General features: G+C 41.1%; 1 protein-coding gene and 1 long non-coding RNA gene across 2 annotated transcripts in view; one reads left to right on the top strand and one right to left on the bottom strand.

Moving 5' to 3' along the window:
- The window catches only part of LOC104667948 (myocardin), a 95507-nt gene that overhangs the window by 1250 nt on the left and 72642 nt on the right, over positions 1–21615 (top strand).
- Positions 4371–21615, bottom strand: part of LOC104667947 — a 33681-nt gene continuing 16436 nt past the window's right edge. The window contains exon 3 of the long non-coding RNA XR_748741.1: positions 4371–4697. This is a non-coding gene — a long non-coding RNA (uncharacterized LOC104667947). The remainder of the gene's footprint in view (positions 4698–21615) is intronic.

The raw sequence follows: 21615 nt of genomic DNA, 5'->3' as shown, positions 1-21615 counted from the left end.
TTGGGATGGATGGTTCAAAAAGGAAAAACGTAGATGCTGGGAGGTAAGGTTCAGTCTCTGACTTTCTTAGATGCCCTCGGATTTTAGATGCCTGTGGGGTCAGCTGGAGATTTTCTTAGGATCTTCACTGTTGACGCAAGGTGAAAATTCAAGAGCTTAGGCGGTCACGAGCCTCACTGTCCCTGAAGCTCTGGGATGAGTCTGCCAGCCACCGGGGTCGGCAGTGGATTAAGTCCTTCCTTTTCATGGTGAGGTGAGGCAGTTATCTGTTAATTAGCTAGAGACCTCACCACTGCTTTGTATTTGGTCAAAACCGTAAGGCAACACTGCCACCTTTCTGAAGAAGAGAGGATGTAGATTTGTTTTGTATGAAGCTGCATTCATATCAAATGCTTACTGGCCAGTTTAAATGTGGAGGGTCTGGTGGTGCTGGTTTGTCTCTAACAGGATTTGGTGATATACTGGATAGTAGACTTGCAAAATGCTCATCAATCCCTCCTTCAGCTAAAGTGCAGTGGAGAGGGAAGACAATTTTTGCAGCGCTCCCAACTTCCATCTCAGTGGATTTGTGGAGTCCTGGTGTCTCCTAAGTAGACCCCGAAGACCCTGATCCTGGAGCTTCAGAGAATTCCAGCCTCACTTTTTTTAAAGTTGTGCAGGCCTTTGTGTCATAAGGAAAGGTAGCTTCGGGAAAACATGATATCAAAGCGGAAGCGGGCATCCTTAATCCTCCCGTGGTTGATAAACAGGGAATCTGGAATCTGAGATGCAAGCATTGATAGTCTCTTGACAGACAGGAGAAAAAAAAAAAACAAGTGGAATGTAAAACTTAGAAAATGTAATGTTTGAATGGTGGTTATTCTTTCCGGAGGTAATTACTCCTACAGCTGTGCCAGCACTGAGGTGGAGGCAGGCTAACGAGAGGGTCTTTCCTTAAGAGAACGCCTTTTATTTTGTCACCAGCAATGAAAAAGGGCCTTGACTCTATTTTGATTTCTCTCTCTCTTTTGCTGTTTTCCCTTCTCCTTCATCATCTTCTTCTCCTCCTCCTCTTTCAAAAACAATTCAAACTGTAAACTCATAAAACTCTTTCTATCTTACTGTGAATATTTGCTCTGATAGTAGATCGTGGTATTATGTATTCCGTTAAACATATTTCAAAAAAATAAATGCAACAGAATTGTTCTGTGATTACAGCAAGAGACTCGCTGTGACAGGGTTTGTTTATAAGTGAGGAGATAACTGCTTTTACTCTCAAATCATCATCCATGTCAACCATGGCCGACCAACTTTCTATAAGCTGTATTTGAGTGACCCCGTGATTAAGGACGAAATTATGCTACAGCAGCAGTAAGCTCTGAAAGTTTACATGTATGAACATGTTTAGTGACATAAACTCATTCGAGAAGCCAAAGGGTGTCCTGGTTGAGTGGGTGGGTCTCGGGGGCCAGACTAGCTGGGTTCTTAATAGTCGTCTCTACTTATTAGCCACATGATCCTGAACGTTAGGTAGATTACATAATTCTCTGTGCCTCAACTTGCCTCACCTGAATAATGAGGATGACTATAGGGTCATTGTGAGAATTAAATGTGAAGTAGAGAACTTCAAAAATGCCCAGGCCTCAGAAGGCTCCTACAAAACATTTTTCTATTATTAATATTGAAGTGCAGTTGGACCCCCAGTTGGTCACTTTCTCTGAGTCTCAGTTATTTAATCGGTAAATGCTGAGGTTGGATTACGCGATGTCTTAGACCCCTTGGGTAACATTTTATCGTTCTCTGAAAACATGTAAAAATTGGCTGGGAACAAGTATAACTGTGACTGTGCTGTGTGGCAATTGTACATGAAGGAGAGGCAGTTTACATGAATGGAGTCATTTGTGCTGATTTTAAACTAACTGCATTTTTCCAGTTTTTAATCTTCTCATGTTGTTTATTCAATATCTAATCAGTGTCACTATCAGCAGTTCTCCTCCATATCAATCTTCGTGTCCTACAAAACACACAGGGAGGTACGTATGTGTGCCACACACAGACACACACAGCCCTCAGACACAAAGGATTGAAAGTGGAGAGAGAGGTCTGTGAATGGACGTTGCTTCTAAAGAATCGTTGCATTTCTTTTGCTTCTCTCTCCCTCTCTTTCCCACTTCCCCATCTTAAACCGCCCAAACAGAGGCAAAGTCTGGCAACTGCCATGACCTTGACCCCACTCCCACAAATATAAACTTGTTCAGTTTAGCAAATAAAAATACAGAATGCCCAGTTCAGTGTGAATTTCCAAGCAATAATGATTAATTTTTACTATATAGCAGTACTTGGGACATACTTTTCTCTGAAATCCAAATTTCACTGGGCCCTCTGTATTCTTTTTGGCAACCCTACCTACAGTCTGAGTGGTCTTTGATAAACACTTTCTGCTACCCCATCCAATATCCTATCAAGCTCTTGAGATTCTCTGGATTCCCAAGGACTCCTCAAAATGCGAAACTTGTGTTTTAGGCATGAAAGGAGAAAACTCCAGGTGGGGAGGGGGTACCACGAGAAGGAACCCTAGGTCCTCCGGAGTACAGCCAGCTTATGGGTGAGGAAGAACGTGGGAGCTTCACCTCTCTCTGGTGGTCTGGGAAGGAGGAAGATAAGCTCAGCAGGCAGACCGGTGCTCAGGCAGCAGAGTATCCAGGGGTTGTAACTGTAGTTAAAAGAAGGCAAGGAACACGCAAAGCAGGCACTCATGAGGCTGTGGCTGAACTCAGGTAGTGCGACCCACTCCACTATGTTCTTCTACTCCAACAGACCCAGGATCAGGCCTCCGGTGCCTGTGTTGGTAGCTTATCCTTTCAGAGAGGGCAAGGGACATCTTAGCAGGACCCTGCAGTCATCTCTCTCTGTCGTTTCTCTGTTCTCCATCCTTCAGACAACCTAAAATGATGACTGATTCCTACTTTAAGCTAAATCCTCCATACCTCTGGCACTGAATTTTCTCTCTCAGGACTTGAGGTTAGCCTAAGAGGTCGGCCCCCGAGATTTTTATCATTATGGACACTATTGAAGACATTTTCACCATGAGCTTGAGAGAAGCCCAGACTATCTACCTTCATCAGCAATTAGTTTTCTCGTTTAGAACAAATAATTTAACCTACAAGAGTGCCTTTCCCATGATCTGTAATATTTCTGTACGTATATATAATTTAATTCACCTTTTTAGATCTCATTTTTACCTTCTACAAAATGGAGGGTTTTGACTGGTTCATGTTTCAAGTTGCTTTTAGCCGTAAGACTCAATACTTTTCCAAGGGAATGACCCTAAATATTTTTGTAAATGCTTGATCAAAGCATTACATATGAGAATACAATTTAATGCACCTTTAAAAATGAACATATTTTAATTTCTACATGGAATTTAAAAGTTAAAGGAACATTTGGGGTCTGGCTCAAGCCACCTGCTTGAGACCATTCCTGTCTCCTCAAGTCCAGCTGTATTCAATTCACTCACAGCCCTCATGCTCTTCCCTCACCATCTTAATCACTATAGCAAGAACCGCAACCCCCCACCTTCACTGCCCTAGTTTTATTCATAGCTCTTATCACCATTGGACAGACTAAACTGTTTACTTGCTTATGTTCTTATTATTTTAATAATAAGGCAGAAATTATTGTCCATAACGGCAGAAATTATTACTTGTTTGTGTTTGTTTTTTATGTTTTATTCTCTAGCACCTAACACTGCTGGGCACAGAGAAGGTACCCATTAAATATACGTTGAATAAATATGTTTTATTCTTCCTCCAAAGTCTATTCAAAAACATTGAAAGCAAACAATATAGGTTTACTGTTAGGCGTGTGTTTGTGTGTACTGAAACTAGAACAAAAAGGAGAGGAGTGAATATAAATACAAAAGTCAAAGTTATAGCACAGTGGAAGATGCTAAATGAGGAGGTAGGGGTGTAGCCCAAAGGTAAGAACCAGGTTATCCCTATTGTTCTTAGGTTAGTCAGTAGTTGTGTCCCTGTGTTGTTAAGCAAATTAATTAAACAAAGGCTCAAAGACGATGGTGTGACAGTGTGTCATGAACCAAGGATTGTGATTAGTTCAATTCTGTGTACTCAAGGTACTTTTTAAAAAAACATATAAATTATTTAAGACCAGGAAGAGTGGCATTTGTCTTTTATCTGCTACAGCATACGACAGAAACAGTTAGCAAGATTGTGTCAAGTTGACTTGAACCAGATTGAATGTGCTCTACTCTAATTGGATTAAATTGAAGAATAACAGAAGTGCAGGGCAGAAGCAAAATGCTCCACCCAGGGTTAGAATTTTACACGCTTCAAAAAAGCCAAACCTGAATAGGAGATGTTGGAACAGACTGTTTTTCGTTTCCTTTATTTTCATCTAATTAGCAAGGCTTCCAGAGCATCTAATGAATGGTGAACGGATATCCCACATCTCTGTCCAGATCAAGGGGGAGGAGCTAGCAGGTGCATTTCACAGGTCTCTGCTTTCCTGGTTCCATTCCTTCTATCCTGTGGGCCGAGTCACAGTGGGAGCTCATCTGGGACTCTGTGATCTTGGGAACATGTTTATATTCCCAGGGCTCTCTGGGCCTCTGTTTCCATATTGGTAAGGTGACTCATGGTCTTCATGTCCTCATACCTCTATGAGGGAAAGATCTTTGTAGAATTATTAAGAGTTTCTTTCTGAAAAGAAAGAAATTAGTGAACCTTTATTCACTATGTGGAAATGGATTACTACTGGATCTGGTGGCATGTGAGTTGCATGAGAGTTCTCACTTGTGTGTGGAGTAGTTAAAAGTTTTCGATAAACACAAATAAGATTAATAACAACAACAGCAACCATTACCCCAATAACAGTTTTGCAGCCTTATGATTTTAGCGCTTTGAATTTCTATTTTATTAGGCAGATAATGCTGATATGTTTCAGAATAACTAGTAAGTCAAGCTTTACTTAATGAGTTTTGGATCATTATTCTTAGATAAAACAGAAAGAGGTGTCCAATTTTTGTTAAAATAAAATGTATCATTTATCCCCAGAAATTTAGAATAAATAAAACTGTTTTGTGACTTTTATTCTTCCAGAGCATAGCAAAAGGTTCTCTGGAACTCATGAAGGGAGAATAATGTCTTTCTTTTCTCCTGCTGGTGAGGGAAGATATGTTCTTTCGTTTCACTGTTGGAGTACTTCTCTTATGAGTACAATTCCTCTGACTGATTGATGTTTGCTGTGTTCAGCTACCTTAGATCACTAGAGAAGAAGTTGAATTCAAAGTGAATTAAGCCACTGTAATATTGTAAAATGTATGTATTTTACAATATTTTACAATATTTACTCCTAGCTCTCACTTAGTTTGTGCAGCAATGATTAATGGATACACAGACCCTCAAATACTTAGTATATCTCTTTATCAGCAATCCTTCTGACACCTCAGTTTGAACTACTGCATTGAGTATCCTCAACTTGTATCTCCTTCCCCGTGGCCTCTTAAGTGGTACAAAAGCATCAATCAATCAGTTGATTCTCATAAAATATGGTCAAGTAACCCCAGGCAATATCCCCATTTCACAGATGATGTGAAATGACTGGAAAATACCCCATAAACTATTCTGCCTTTTGTATTTCTGAAACAACCTCTTTAGGAAGCCAATCTTGTTTCCTCCTGCCTGGTTGGGCTGGTTTTTCAGTCCTAGGTAAAGTTCCACAAGGAACTTTTTGTTATTTATTTGAGACTTATTGCTCTGTCTGGAGCTTCTAAAAAATGATTCCGAAAAAGTTAAATCCAGAAAATGCTGTTCAACATTAATTGAATGATAGTTCAATTGTTCTCCTCAATACATTTATTTTTATCATTTGTGTTCTCTTTCCATCCTTGTCCAGGTGCATAAAGATTTTTACAACATGATAATCAGAGTATATACATAAGTTTATACTCAGCCTTTTTATCAGTTAGTGTAATAGCATAAATATTTTTCAAGCGGCTACATAGCAGCATAATTTTTGCTTTAAAGACTGTATAATATTCCCCCAAGTGAGTATATAGTAATTTACTATACTACATAGTATAGTAATATAAACCTTCTCCACTTGTATTGGAAAATTAAGCCAGTTATAATCTTTATATTATAAATAACATGACTATGAAAATCTGTGTGCATAACACTACTGTGAAATCCTTCATCTAAAGAAAGAAAATATTTTCCTTCCTTTGGATTGTTTTGGAGGCTACTCATTATTTAGAGTAAATGCCTAAGTGTGGGAATAATGGATCTGAATATTTATAAGCTGTAATGATGGCTAGTGTTTTTGGAGCACTTACAATGTAACAAACTTGACTTTAGGCCTATTTCTATTTGGCGATGAATGCTTGTCCCTACTGTACAACTAACTCAGAGTAACCTTGGGTACTTACCCACTGTTGGCTGGTATCTGATGAGCCTTTCATACCTTTTTAGTAGAGATTGAAAAGGAAAATGAGTAACAGTTGCCTAATGGCTTTGGAAACTTCCATGTGGTCTGCTATTTAGGGACCACCTGTTACCAAATATGACTCACGCCTCATCAAAAGGGAAAAGAAGAGGACTAGGAGTTACTGAACCTATTATCTGTGGACATGTTTATCATCTCATTTAATCCTTACAAAAATGTGATTATTCCTATCTTAGAGATGAAGAAGCTGAGGCTCAAAGATGTTAGACAACCTGGAGGCCAGGTATAAACATGTTTGTTCCACTGTCCCATGAAGATTATCTTTATTATAACCAACAGCTCCTTTCTTTCTTTCCCCGCCCCACCCCATAACCATACACACGTACTCGACCCAGTAGATTTCATATGCCTCTTTCTGGGCTACAACTCCAGGCATATACCCAATTACTGCTATCGTCCTTGATTTCTTAAATAGTGATTTATCAAGCTAGTTGTTTCTAGTACTTAACCTATAAATTACACATGCCATTCCTACAAAGTCCCAGGGGTTTTAATAAAACTTGACTTTTTAAACCTCAGTTTATTTGAGAAAAAAAAAATAAGAAATTTTTGAAAGGCAACAGCAAGAAGAGATTTGCTCTAAGACATCAAACATAGTTATAAAAGAAATATCTAACAGTTAATACCAGAAGTAAAACAATTATTATCAGTGGATCAGAATTATGTGTATGTGCATGCATATGCATATATCCATAAATGGATATATGCATAGATTTAACCTCTGATAACAGTGACTGTTCAAATCTACAACAAAGTATGTAATGGATTTGTTGAAAAAATTGACTATTTCTTTGGAAATACATACTTTGAGATATTTTATAATATACCTTAAAATAAACTCCGTATAGGATTAAAAAGCTAAGGAAACCTATAAAATATTTGAAGAAAAGAGAGGAGAATAATCTGATCATCTCAGAGCAGGACAAGCCTTCCCAAACTTGTGGCCACGGCCAGGTTAGAAATAAAAATGGACATATTTGGTCACTTAAACATTTTAAAACTCCACAGTAAAATATCAAAATAAATTTTAAGTCAAACTGTAAATTGAAAAAAAATACTTGAAAATATACATGAGACAAAGTTATTGAAAGGACTTACGTGAACAATAAGATTTAAAGCAAACAACTTAAGGCAACAACAATTCAAGGGGAAAAATAATCAATCGGCACATGAAATATACTCAACTCACTAGCATTCAAGAAAATGCAAAGTGAAAGATCAAGATACTATTTTTTTTTTTTTTTTTTTTTTGAGACGGAGTCTCACTCTGTTGCCCAGGTTGGAGTGCAGTGGTGCGACCTGGGCTCACTGCAAGCTCCGCCTCCCAGGTTCACACCATTCTCCTGCCTCAACCTCCCAAGTAGCTGGGACTACCGGCGCCCGCCACCATGCCCGGCTAATTTTTTGTGTTTTTAGTAGAGACAGAGTCACCGTGTTAGCCAGATGGTCTCGATCTCCTGACCTCATGATCTGCTGGCCTCAGCCTCCCAAAGTGCTGGGATTACAGGCATCAGTCACCGTGCCTGGACTACTATTTTTTAGAAACTTCAAATTAACAAAATTTTTAAATGTTTATAATATTGAGCATTGAATAAGCATGAAGACATAGATACACCTATCATGTTGGTGAGCAATCTATACTGTAAAGTCTTAACAGATACAATTTTATTACAGTTTATAATGCCTAACCCAAAAAAGATGGAAACAGCATAAACATCATCTGTAAGGGAATGATTCATTAAATTACAATATATTCACAGTATAGAATACAATAAAACACAATGCAAAGCAAAAATAAATGATAAAATTCTTTATGAACTGATGTGAAAAGATCTCCAAAACATATACTTAATTTTTTAAAATTCAGTTTATCAAACAATCCGGCAACATATTTTCATTTATGTTTTTTAAAAAGTATTGGCTGGCCGTGGTGGCTCACACCTGTAATCCCAACACTTTGGGAGGCCAAGGCAGGCGGATCACGAGGTCAGGGGATTGAGACCATCCTGGCTAACATGGTGAAACCCCGTCTCTACTAAAAATACAAAAAATTAGCCCGGCATTGGTGGTGCCAGCCTGTAGTCCCAGCTACTCGGAAGGCTGAGGCAGGAGAATTACTTGAACCCAGGAGGTGGAGGTTGCAGTGAGCCGAGATCACACCACTGCACTCCAGCCTGGGTGACAGAGCAAGCCGCCGTCTCAAAAAAATAAATAAATAAATAGTATTTATATATAAGTACACAGAAAAAAAAGTTTCAAAGATATAAGTAGAACTGTTGATTATGGTATCCACAGATACAGACAGCAAGACCTTATCTTTCCTTTGCCATTTGCATCTTTTAAAATAAAACGGTATTTGTGTCTACGTAATTTTTAAATATGCCTAAAACATAAGAAGAACTTGACATCCTAATAGCGGTGGGGGAAAAAAAGCATATCTGTAAGTCTTTAATAAAGTAGGCAAAGATTTAAGTGAAGATTTAGAGGATGTGAACACTAAATAATATTTGATTACATATTTTAATCCTCTTACTTGATATAGAATACAATTTTAGACTTAGCACCCACCCCCTGCACATGCACACATGCACACACGGAAAGAAGACCATAAGACAGTAAAAAAAAGAAATTTCTTTTAAAAGTTAAAAAACTTTAATCCCAACAAGTTGCGAATTAAAATATACCAAAGGTGCTAAAGCACACGCATGGAAAAAAAGCCTGGAAGGACCCTGTTCCCAAAATGATTAGCTCTGGGTGGTGAGATTATGAGTAACTTTTAAATTTTCTTATGTTCTTTCTTATATTCTTGATTATGATTATCCAGTATCTCCTATACCGAGTATTATTTGTTTTTTAAGATATGGAGTGATGGGGAGTGGGTTAAGGATACCACATCTGCGTAGCAGCTCAATCAGGAGTTGGCTGAGTCCCTGAGAGGTGTAAGTTGCTCTCAAATTCTCATTAATCCTGGATCATGCTCACAACTCAAACTGCAACAAACTACAACAAATGAAACTTGCTTCTCAACTAAGGGACTGAAAACCCACAACTCTGCTATTAATTTTTGTTGGAAAATCTTAACGTATATATGTGGTATAGGTATGCCATCTGGCTGACTTGGTTTCAAATCCTGGCCTCCATCCTTATTGGTCGTATGATATGAACTCGAGTGCATGCCTTCAAGCTCTCAACCTTCTACTTTTCTATGTGTAAATGTGGAAACAAGAATGCCTCCTTCATTGGAAATTTTGGAGGTTTTAGTGGAAAAGTATATAAAAAGTGCTTGACATAGTGCAGGGATGTGCTGATGTACTTGATAAACGGTAGCTATTTTATCCACACATAAATATTAATTATATTTTAATTCACACTATGCAGCCCTAAAAAAGAACGCGATCATGTTCTTTGCAGGGACATGAATGGAGCTGGAGGCCATTATCTTTAGCAAACTAATGCAAGAACAGAAAACCAGATACCACATGTTCTCACTTACAAGTAGGAGCTCAATCATGAGAACACACGGACCCACAGGCGGGAAGGATACATACTGGAGCCTGTTGCAGGGTGGAGGGTGGGAGGAGGGAGAGGATTAATGGGTACTAGGCTTAATACCTCGGTGATGAAATAATCTGTACAACGAACCCCCATGACACACGTTTACCTATGTAACAAACCTGCACATCCTGCACATGTGCCCCTAAACTTAAAAGTTAAAAAAAGTATATATTATCATATCAATGTTTATATCAATATGCTATGATATGTTAATTTACAATGTTTTAAAATGATTTGTTATAATAAGATATCATATTGATTCTAAACAACAATGACCAGCCTCTCATGAATTTCTCTTAAGATTCACTGCCCAGTTATTATCATTTCTCTTTTTTTTTTTTTTTTTTTTTTTGAGATGGAGTCTCACTCTGTCCCCAGGCTGGAGTGCAGTGGCACTATCTCGGCTCACTGCAACCTCTGCCTCCCAGGTTCCAGCGATTCTCCTGCCTCAGCCTCCCGAGTAGCTGGGACTGCAGGTGCGCACCACCATGTCCGGCTAATTTTTGTATTTTTAGTAGAGATGGTGTTTCACCGTGTTGGCCAGGATGGTCTCGATCTCCTGACCTCGTGATTTGCCTGCCTCAGCCTCCCAAAGTGCTGATATTACAGGCGTGTGCCACCGTGCCCAGCCTATTATTTCTTTTTACCCCAGATTGTGCTTGAGAGTTATGAAGGTAATTTTTGTCGTTATATAATTTATATTGTATTTTGCAAAGTGTTTTATATATCTATCATCACTTATTTTTTTCCTTGCAAAAAAAAAAACTGAAAAGGCATAATAATTATACTTATTCTCCAGTGAGGTGTGGTTTTTATTTTGGATCTGGTCCTTTCATGCCTCTGAAGATAGTGCCAAGCCTTGTCTGGGTCTCAGCAAGATCACTACATGCTATGAGGACCAGCAAAGGCTCATGGCTGAGCCCAGATCCTCTTCTCTGATAATTGAGAATGCTGTTCTGTCTAAATATAAAACCAAAGAGAGAGAGCTGGAGAGAGCTCTAGAGAACAAAGTTTTGAGGATAGACAGCTGGGGGCAGGCTTCCAAATTATAGCACCTCATATTTCTTTGATGTATTCAACTCTCTCCCCCACCAAAAAAGATCATATTCATTAATATTTTTATTTATTATTATTATTTGAGACTGAGTCTCACTCTGTCACCCAGGCTGGAGTGCATTGGCGTGATCTCGGCGCACTGCAAGCTCTGCCTCCCGAATTCACGCCATTCTCCTGCCTCAGCCTCCCGAGTAGCTGGGATTACAGGCACGCGTCGCCATGCCTAGCTAATGTTTGGTTTGTTGTTGTTGTTGTTGTTGTTGTTGTTGTTGTTGTTGTTGTTGTTGTTTGAGATGGAGTCTCTCTCTGTTGCCCAGACTGGAGTGCAGTGGTGCCATCTCGGCTCACTGCAAGCTCCGCCTCCCGGGTTCCCGCCATTCTCCTGCCTCAGCCTCCCAAGTAGCTGGGACTACAGGTACCCGCCACCACGCCCCGCTAATTTTTTGTATTTTTTTAGTAGAGACGGGGTTTCACCGTGTTAGCCAGGATGGTCTCAATCTCCTGACCTCGTGATATTTTTCTACCAGTTCTGTAAGATTACAAGTTTGATTGTACACATGAGGTTACTGAGTTTCCAGAGACATTAAGAAATTGGCCCAAGGTCACCCGGTAGATTCAGACCTAGAACTCTCATCTCAGGGCTTACAAAATCAAATTTACCACATGGTCCCCCAGAGAAATGGGCAGCCCAGGGGAATGTGGTCTTTTCAGATAGGCAGATGCCTGGCATTTAACCCATTTCCTCTCTCAACCTAACAGTCCGTCTGCTTAAAGCTTTTTATTTTTTATTTTTTTTGAACATGGTAGCCATCTGCACTGGCTTCAAGATTGAAAGAATGAGATGAGAAGGAGAGATGGAAAATTCAGCAAGTGTAACTCAGGGTTGGCTGGGAGAGGAGGACAGAATGAGGCATAGGGGATAGCGAAGGAATCCTTGGCTTAGTAGAAATGCAGCCTTCACAAAGGATTGTGTTCTTAACACATAGATTAGAACCTGGCAGTAGAGAACGTCCCAGAGACAGAAAGTATTCTCAAGCATCATGTTTCGCTGTTTCAAAACCTTGTGTCTAACAGTAGAGCCAGGATTATTTTCTAACATTTAAAGAATGGTTAATAGACCTATATTTAGATATATGTATAAGCATATGTTTGTATATGATATATAACATATATATAATATGAGAGAGTTAAAGATTTATCTTGGAGGATGCTCTTTGCAATGATATATATGCTGCAGTAAAACTGAGGGAAAACTGGAGATGCTTAACAAAAAGAAAATATTTAAATACATCAAAAATGGGATTTACCATGCGCGTTAAATATGGTGTTTTCAAAGGATCATGAGATGCAAAACTGTTTACAATGCAAGAAGGAGGTTTCAGAGTTGCATGTGATACAATCCCAATTCTTGAGAACTTGTAGGGTAGGTGCCTTTTTATATCCATGTTCAGGCATATGAATCAGAAGAAAAAAGGCAAAGTATTAGCAGGTGCTGCTTATCGCTGCAGACTTGAATTCCTATTAATTTTACCGTTCATCCTGAAACTTTTATACATTTTTCAAATTTTCTATAATGAACATGCACTTGTTTTATAGTCAGAAAAGGTAATATATGCTTTAAACGCTATAATAGAATAGTATATATCACAAGCTTAACTTAGGCTCTCAAAAGAACTTAAACCTATATTCAAGAACCACAGCCCCACGGAATGAAGACTCTTCTCTTACTTTTAGAAGAACTGCTTTGCCTCATAAAATACACCCTTTCTTCCAAACTCTAATTCCCCTAACTCTTATTCAGCTACTTAGTGGATACCCACAGTTAACCTCATTAATCTTCATAAGGTAATTTACTAGGGCTAAAGGGCTCTTAATTTGACCACTATAATTACCCTAGAGGTGAGTATAATGATATCCTTCTTACAGGGATGGGAAACTAAGGTACAGAAAGGGGAATGACCTGCCCAAATTTACACATACAGTACGGTGAAGCAGCACTTGAACTCAGATCTCCTGGCACTAAATCTTGTGGCCTCTCTCGATGAACAAGCGAACACAAGAAGGCGTAAATCTGAGTCCCTTTGTCTTAGGCATCTCTGCAGCAATAGCTTTCAAGGAACGCGGGTCAAATGGCAGGTCCTTTTCCCGGAGGCCCCTCCCGCCGGCCCCGGGCTTGTGTGCACGCTGTCTGCTTAATTCGCTCATGGCTCTGTGCCACAGAATACATAAACAAGTGGGGAAAGCCTCAGAGAGGAATCTTAGTGCCCAAATGGAGCAATTTGTCTTCTGCAATTATTGTTTGAAATTGTTTATGTCAGTTGCCGAGTTTCTGTTCTGTACTTCAGGGACCTGTTTGTGATGGAAGGAAAATTTCCCTGCCGCGGAACAGCCATGCTAGTTGGACACTTGCAGTGACAGTGTTGTCAGCTGCTTCCCTGTCCTCCCTGACTTCGAGAGGGGTTTGATGAGGTTCCCTACACCCCAATAGAGCACCCCAGGAACTCTCTGATGCTCACATGCCTGCTGCATGGGCTAATTTAATCCTTACAACAATCCTGTAAGGAGGGACTGTTGTTACAGTCCTCCATCCATAGACGAAGAAACCAAGCCCCCAGCACAGAAGGAACTGCCACAAAATCCCATGCCTTGTAAATGGAAAAGCTGGGGCTTGGTCTCACGCACCTTTGGTTTGTAAGTCCATGCTTGTGACTGCTACCCTGTACTGCTTCTCACAAGCACCCGAACCAGTCAGAGCTGGCTTGAGCCATCTGACTTTGCCATCCCATCCTCCTGGTGGGCATCTGAACTGCGAATTCTGCCCTCTAAGTGACATCGTAAGCCCCAAGGCATTTCCACTTGAGGTTTTTGTTCCCTATTCCTTTAGTGTCTTGAGTTATTTTAACATGAAAGCCTCAAGCTCACAAACCTGGCAGCTTTGTGAGTGAGAAAGAATTCCTTTTGAGGCATGAATTAGTCTTCTTCAAATGTTTTGACAAGCTGAGAGTGTGGTGCTTAGGGAGAGAATAGCTTCGCAGTGTTCGTGTGAACAGACACCTTTCTAAAACAACTTGAGCCCAAGCATGAGGCTCAGTCATTGAAATCACAAATCACTGCATGGTAATTCTGAGACCAAGCGTTTTGGCTTTCAGTATTCTCTTGGTTTTGACTCGCCAAATGCCCAGCACTAGATGCTGGCCTGAATTCACGTCTCTTAATCTCCCTAAAGGAAGCAGAGCCAGGACATCCCTTAGGATGAAGAAAGAACAGTGTGTGCCTGGTCTCAGCACCCCCTGCTTGAGTGCTCTCCTGTAAGGGTCACTGAGGCCAGCCCAGCACCCGCCAGAGCACACCTTGTTCCTTGAGACCATCAAGGGCTACCTCAGTGACCTGATCATCATTTTCACCTCCTCCTCTCTGAGTACTCCCTGCAGTAGATGAGCAGACCGTCGGGCCTATGTTATTCTTGGTCAGTGAATACAACAAACAACAGCACGCAGGGCAACATTTGGCTAGGGAACAGTTACCATCGGTACCTGGAATCAGAAGGCAAGGAGCAGAGTGTGCTCAGGCATTAGCACTCCACACAAAAATAATCCCTGGCTCTCAGCCTTGTTTGGGAAATGTGGCCAGAATTGGGGCAAGACCGATGCGGATAACCAGGTCTCTCATTTCACCTTCTCCCAGCATTCTGTCAACCACCATCTTCTTTTTACTGAGAAATTCGATGCTTCTGTATGCCAAGGAGGAACATGTCAGACCCACAGGTGACACGGGCCACTGGTGGGGAAGAGTGGCTTTGTCCTAGAGTCAGATAACGCCAGGCAAAGAAAAGAATTTGGTGGTGAACCACACATAGGAAGAGAAGAGGAGAGTTGTATCTATGATATGTGCCACACAGTATCAGCTTCCAGCTCTGGAGGAGACCAGAAGCCTCCGATGGTGGTCCTGCTTGTTACTTTCCAGGAAGTCATCCATTCACCAGCCAACAGCTTTCCCAAAGACCTATGCCTGGTAGTGTCCTTGAACGCAATAATGTCAAGGTCAAAGATTACATACGAAGATGCGTCCAACTAAACCTGGGGTAGGATTCAACAGAAAAGGGAAGGTAAAAGACTAAATTATAAACAGGTACCACTGCCCTTTACGTGGAGAGAGTTTTCAGCGGGCTCATGCTCTGTTGTATCCAGGGTTTGTGATCTTGACCTGGCATCTTATGGAGAGGATGCAACATAAATAGCCATTCAAGCTTCTCTTCACCACCTGCTTAACCAAGATCCTAAGTATGATAACTGCCATGTGCATTCTGTCAGGAGTGTACATTCTGCTCACTTTTACAAACACCTGCATCCATATACCCAGAAGTCTTTGATTGGTAGAACAGGATTTATTTGTTTTTTATTTTTTTTGAGACGGAGTCTCGCTCTGTCGCCCAGGCTGGAGTTCAGTGGCCGGATCTCAGCTCACTGCAAGCTCCGCCTCCCGGGTTCACGCCATTCTCCTGCCTCAGCCTCCTGAATAGCTGGGACTACAGGCGCCCGCCACCTTGCCCGGCTAGTTTTTTTGTATTTGTTAGTAGAGACGGGGTTTCACCATGTTAGCCAGGATGGTCTCGATCTCCTGACCTCGTGATCCGCCCGTCTCGGCCTCCCAAAGTGCTGGGATTACAGGCTTGAGCCCCCGCGCCTGGCCTGTAGAACAGGATTTAGAAGTAGATCTCAAAGCTTTACCTGGTTGTGCTGACAGCTTTCTGCCACCACAGGATGCCCCTCTTCAACAATTATCATATGGAACCTCTTTGTTTGCAAATAATAGAGAATCAAACACTAGAAACCCTGAACAAGCTTAAGCAAAAAGGAACACTTATTATAAACAAACCAGGATGTCTCATCAAACTGAACGACAGAAATGTGTTTGCAACTTGGGTGGAAATAAGCTGCCATTGGGGATTTGAACACTTTCAGGCCACTTTCTTGGCTATCTTCTGTCTTCTCCTGCAATATAGGCTGGTTTTGTTTCTCATTTCACATGGGTGAAAATGGCCGCCTCCGACTGCTATTGAATTTTCTCTTTCAGTCCCATTTCCAAAATTCCTAGGGAGAAGCTCTGTCTGGCTGGGGGGATGCCCATCATGAGAACAAAAACTGGGACTAGGAAGACAGACAAAAACTGTGTGGATGGCAGAGGAGAAAAGCATTTCCTATTAAACCCAATGGAAAACCATTTCAGACGAGAATAAAAGAGAGGCCCTGGCTTCCCCTCCTTTCTTTCTTTTGTCACTGCCACCAATAGCTGTACTGTTGGTACCTGTCTCTCCTTGTCTTCCTCTGTCGCTTTCTCTCTCTCTCTCTCTCCCTCTCTCACTCCCCCATCCCGCCCTGCTCCTTCTCTCTCTCTCTCTCTTATTCTTTCTCTCTTTCTTATCAGGCCTGTCAAGTCTTTCGGGAATGAAAATTACTCACACAGACACAGACACACACACGTACACACACAAGCTGTTGTTAGGTAGAACTGGAAGGAGGCAAATTAAATGCTATGGGCCTGACAACTCCATTTATTGATTTGTTTAAGTTTTCTGAGAGAAAAGGCCAGAAAAGCCTTCCCTAATTCCCAAACTACGCGAAGCTCCTGGTGTGACACTCCGCAAATCGTAATTATTTAACATCTTTCTACCTCCCTAGGCTGTAATCTCTCCGTAGGCAAAACTTGTGACAGTTTTATTCACAGCTGGATCCCTCATGTCTAAGAGAGTGTTTGGACATAGAGTACGTGATCAGTAAATATTGAATGAATGAAATGAATGAATGGAGAAATGAATGATGTTAGCATGTTCACCTTACTGGCAAATTCCCAGATGAAGACATTACTTCAAAGGCTCCTGGCAGCCCTACCAATTTGGCTACCAATAATCATAGTAACAGTGCTTTTGTTTTTTTCAAAAGTCTGATCAAAGAGTGTGTCATATAAGTAAGTTTCATTCGCATCTCTCTCTTTCTCTCATCCTCTCTCTCTCTATCTCCATTTTTCATTAATTTATTATTAAGACATAGCAATCCTTTTTTCTCACTTGTTTCTCAAATTTGCCCTCTTTGTTTTATTCCCAAGTGGACTTTCTTGCCTTATCCATGGATCATAATGAGAGTCTCTAAACCAATCCTGTCTCTTCCCATCATCCTCACATCAGATGAGTCCTCTTAAAATGTCAACCTTACTGAATTACTCTGCTGGTCAAAAAAAATGCCAGTGTAGCCCTCTTTCTACAGGATAAAGTACGAAGTAGCATCCATGGCTCTCTGTTTCTGAATTCCTAACTCCTGTTACAGTGTTATCTCTTAGCACTCCCGAATAGAAACATGTTCCCTGAATCAGGCAATGTCCAGAGGAACACTACATATTTTATGGAGCCCTGTGCAAAATGACAGTGCAGGATCCCTTGTTCGAAAATGATTAAGAATTTCACAATGGTGACTGGGCATGGTGGCTCACGCCTGTAATCCCAGCACTTTGGGAGGCCAAGATGGGTGGATCACGAGGTCAGGAATTCAAGACTAGCCTGGCCAACATAGTGAAACCACGTCTCTACTAAAACATACAAAAATTATCCGGGCATGGTGGCACGTGCCTGTAGTCCCAGCTACTCAGGAGGCTGAGGCAGGAGAATCGCTTGAACTGGGGAGGTGGAGGTTGCAGTGAGCCTAGATGGCGCCACTGCACTCCAGCTGGGGAAACAGAGTGAGAATTAGTCTCAAAAAAAAAAAAAAAAAAAAAAAAAAGAATTTCACAATGGTGATAGCACCTCATCAAACCAAGCACAGGGTCTTTCTAAAAATATGACTCAGTCACAGCACAAGTTATATGCTTATGAAGCCAGCCCTGGGTAGGAAGTGCCATGTTTATTTCAGATTTAAGATTTTATTCATTTTGGGCCAGGCATAGTGGCTCATGCCTGTAATTCTGGCACTTTGGGAGGCCAAGTCAGGTGGATAACTTCAGGTCAGGAGTTCGAGACTAGCCTGGCCAACATGGTGAAACCCCATCTCTACTAAAAATAGACAAAATATCAGCCAGACATGGTGGCACATGTCTGTAATCCCAGCTACTTGGGAGGCCAAGGCACAAGAAATGCTTAAACCCAAGAGGCAGAGGTTGGCAGTGAGCCAAGATCACACTACTGCACTACAGTCTGGGTGACAGGGTAAGACCCCGTCTCAACAAAAGAAAAAGCAGGGGGTCTGGGCGCGGTGGCTGATGCCTGTAATCCCAGCAATCTGGGAGGCTGAGGTCGGTGGATCACTTGAGGTCGGGAGTTCAAGACCAGCCTGGGCAACAGGGTGAAACCCCGTCTGTACTAAAAATACAAAAGATTAGCCAGGTGTGGTGGTGCATGCCTGTAATACTAGCTACTCGGGAGGCTGAGGCAGGAGAATCACTTGAACCCAGGAGGCGGAGGTTGCGGTGAGCCAAGATCATGCCACTGCACTCCATCCTGGGAGACAGATTGAGACTGGCTTAAAAAAAAAAAAAAAAGAAGTTTTATTTATTTTATTTTGTTGGTCAAGAATACTCTTTTTGCATCTTACCCATAAATTTCTCACTTGAAAAGTTAAAGGTTCAGTTCTTCTGCCCTTGGTAGCCTTCTACATATATGGATTATTTAAGAACATGTTGCCTAACACTTGGTTTAGTTAACTCAAGCGTGTGTATCTTTTTCTTCATCAGAGTATTTATGACTGAAATTGCTTCGTATAATTCCTGGTGCTTAGAGGTACCTCAACAGATAGAAAGGAATTGTTCAATACTATTTGAGAACTTGAATTGGAAGATACACACAAGAATGCATGAGCACCAGGCTGGCCTGGTAAATCCCAAAGCCTTCTGGAGTCACCATAGAAGTAATAGCTGTTCTAGTTGACATTTCCCTCTAAAGCATCACTTTGAGACCCTGCATTTCACCCTTAACCTCTTAGACCCGGTGGTGAGATATGCTTTACAATCTTGCAGCCTTTTCCTGTCCTTTGAACATAACGCTAAGAACATATTGTAATCTCATGGGAAAAACTTGAGATTAAGAGGAATCTCAGAACCCTGAATTTGGAGACTTACAAAAACAGACCTTGGTCAAAAATGAAGCCAAATGTCATGAAATGTTAGCCTTCCAAGGAGCCTTTGACATCATCAACTCATCTCTCTTGCTTTACAGAGGAGGAAACTGAAGCTGCAGAGGTGTCTCGTCCAAAGTCATAAGGCTATTTAGTGGGAGGAACACGGGCTCTTCTCCCAAGTTCTTGTGTGACTTGCAAGACAGCCTGCCGATATATCAGGGCAGACAGAACTTTGGGTCAATTTCTAGTCCACGCTTGTAGGTATTTCACCTCTGTGCAAGGCAGAAATTGAATGTAGGCCCAGTTTTCTTTTTAAGACACTTTAATTTTTCACAAAATTCTGGAATTTGGCATCTAACTGTACAACACTCAAATTATAAAGAAGGTTTCCATTTAGACACAGGGCTTATCGTATCTGCAGAACATGGACACAGTCTAGAGGCATGGGAGTACAAGCAGCATCATGGGTCTGATGAAATGATAGCTCTTGTAGTTGCCAAGGGCACTGGTTGCTAGGCAGGGTACAGAAGAGTCTAACAGTAGCCAAGAGTCCACTGTAAGAAAAGGTGCTGCAGAAGTGGCAAAAGCCCACCACCATCTGCTGATGGAAAAGAAAGGTTTCCCTCTCTGCTGTTGCCAAGGGAGCTGGCTCTCTCCTGGATTTGAGAGCTTTCCAGTACTCTGGAGCCTTCAGTATCCTGCAAGGAAGCTTCGAAGGACCCAGATGGGTTGGGAGAAACAGCCATGTTGGTGTAATGGCACTGTAATCTACACCCGCTCTTTGCTCCTGAATAAAATCGTTCATCTATTCCTAAGTAATATCTCATAGGAGGTTTGAGATTTTTAGAACCAAATCGTAAAAATAACATACCGAAGTTGGAAGGCGTTTAGGGGACCATGCAAACCCATGATTTTAAAACTCTGCTTCATAGAGTTTTAACATTTTGTGAGAGGTTTTGCTTTTGTTGTTCACCTCCATGCTATTTTTTTTTCTTTCCATGTAAGATTTTTAGTTAAAAAACACTACACTTTCAGTAATACGTTTTTAAAAATTTGAAACCATCTAATTCTAACCAAGTCCTTCCCTTCATGAGTAAAGAGTCTGGAGCCCAGAGAGATGAATTTCTTGCATTATTATTACTTTGATGTGTTGCTAGAAAAAGACATGTGGGTTTACTCAGTAAATTCTGGGGGGTTATTTTCACCTTCCCACATAGTCAAGGCAAAGCCATTCCTAAAGGGACTAGAATTCGTGGAATATTTAGAAGAAATAGAGGAAGATGACTTTGTGGGTGAGAGATGCATGGCTGGAACAGTGAGTCCTCATCTTTTAATTTTTTTATTGGTCACGCTTTTGAAATACATTTTTTCTTTCCCCAAAGGATAACTTATTAAGTATACAATAAACAGAAACCATTTTATCATTTCGTTAAAAGTTTAAATATAAATTAACGTATGTTCAAAAAAATATCTGGTCAAATCATGTATTCTGGTGTTCTTTTAGAAAACACAACCATTCTTTGGGGCTGAAGAGCTCGCGGCAAGTAGGGGGCACAAGCAGGTCAAGCAACGCTAGGGGGAATTTACTTAAGATAAATGGAGTAGTTGGGTAGGCAAAAACCAAATAGTCAGTGGAGAGGAGGTAGAAAGAAAATCAATCACATTTGAATAATATGATGGTGTTAAGGAAGCAGTGTATCCATGGCAACATGGGAGAAGAAATGGGTAAGGATGATGCTCTTAGCAAGGATGATTTATTTGGGTGGATGAAACAGAAGATTAACACACAGATTCCAGTAACTTCTCTGTGATTCTTTGGATAATAAGTATACTGAATGGAAAATGGACAAGAACTAACAATTCCCAAAGAGTTGAGATGCATTAAGATCCCTGGTGTTATTGGTTTGGGATAACAGTGTTGCTGAAAGCATTGGAAAGTCTCCTACACCCAATGGAGGAACAGGCAGCTGTTCTCCACCTTGAATGTCAACAGGAGGCTTCTGGGTTTCAGTTGACCCCCCAGCTTTGTCAGTACAACCTGAACTGAAGCATGGATGGGCAATTACCCTGCTTATTAGAGCAGAACAGATCACTTATAGGAATGATCCTGGGCCCCGCTTTGCTGCTTCCAAATTATCTAAACAGTTGAGCAGATAGCCAGATTCATTCTGAAACTCTTACAGCAAATCATTTATGTAAAAAAGTGTTTAGTTTCTTCCTTCCTTTCCTTCCTTCCATCTTCTTCCTTCCTTCCATCTTCTTCCTTCCTTCCATCTTCTTCCTTCCTTCCTTCCATCTTCTTCTTTACTTCCTTCCACCTCCTTCCTTCCTTTCATCTCCTTCCTTCCTTCCATCTCCTTCCTTCCTCCCATCTCCTTCCCTCCATCTCCTTCCTTCCTTCCAT

Source organism: Rhinopithecus roxellana, chromosome 19 (assembly GCF_007565055.1).
Source record: "Rhinopithecus roxellana isolate Shanxi Qingling chromosome 19, ASM756505v1, whole genome shotgun sequence".
Classification (NCBI taxonomy): domain Eukaryota; kingdom Metazoa; phylum Chordata; class Mammalia; order Primates; family Cercopithecidae; genus Rhinopithecus; species Rhinopithecus roxellana.
The sequence above is the reverse complement of the archived record's forward strand: the minus strand, read 5'-3'. Positions and strand labels throughout refer to the sequence as shown.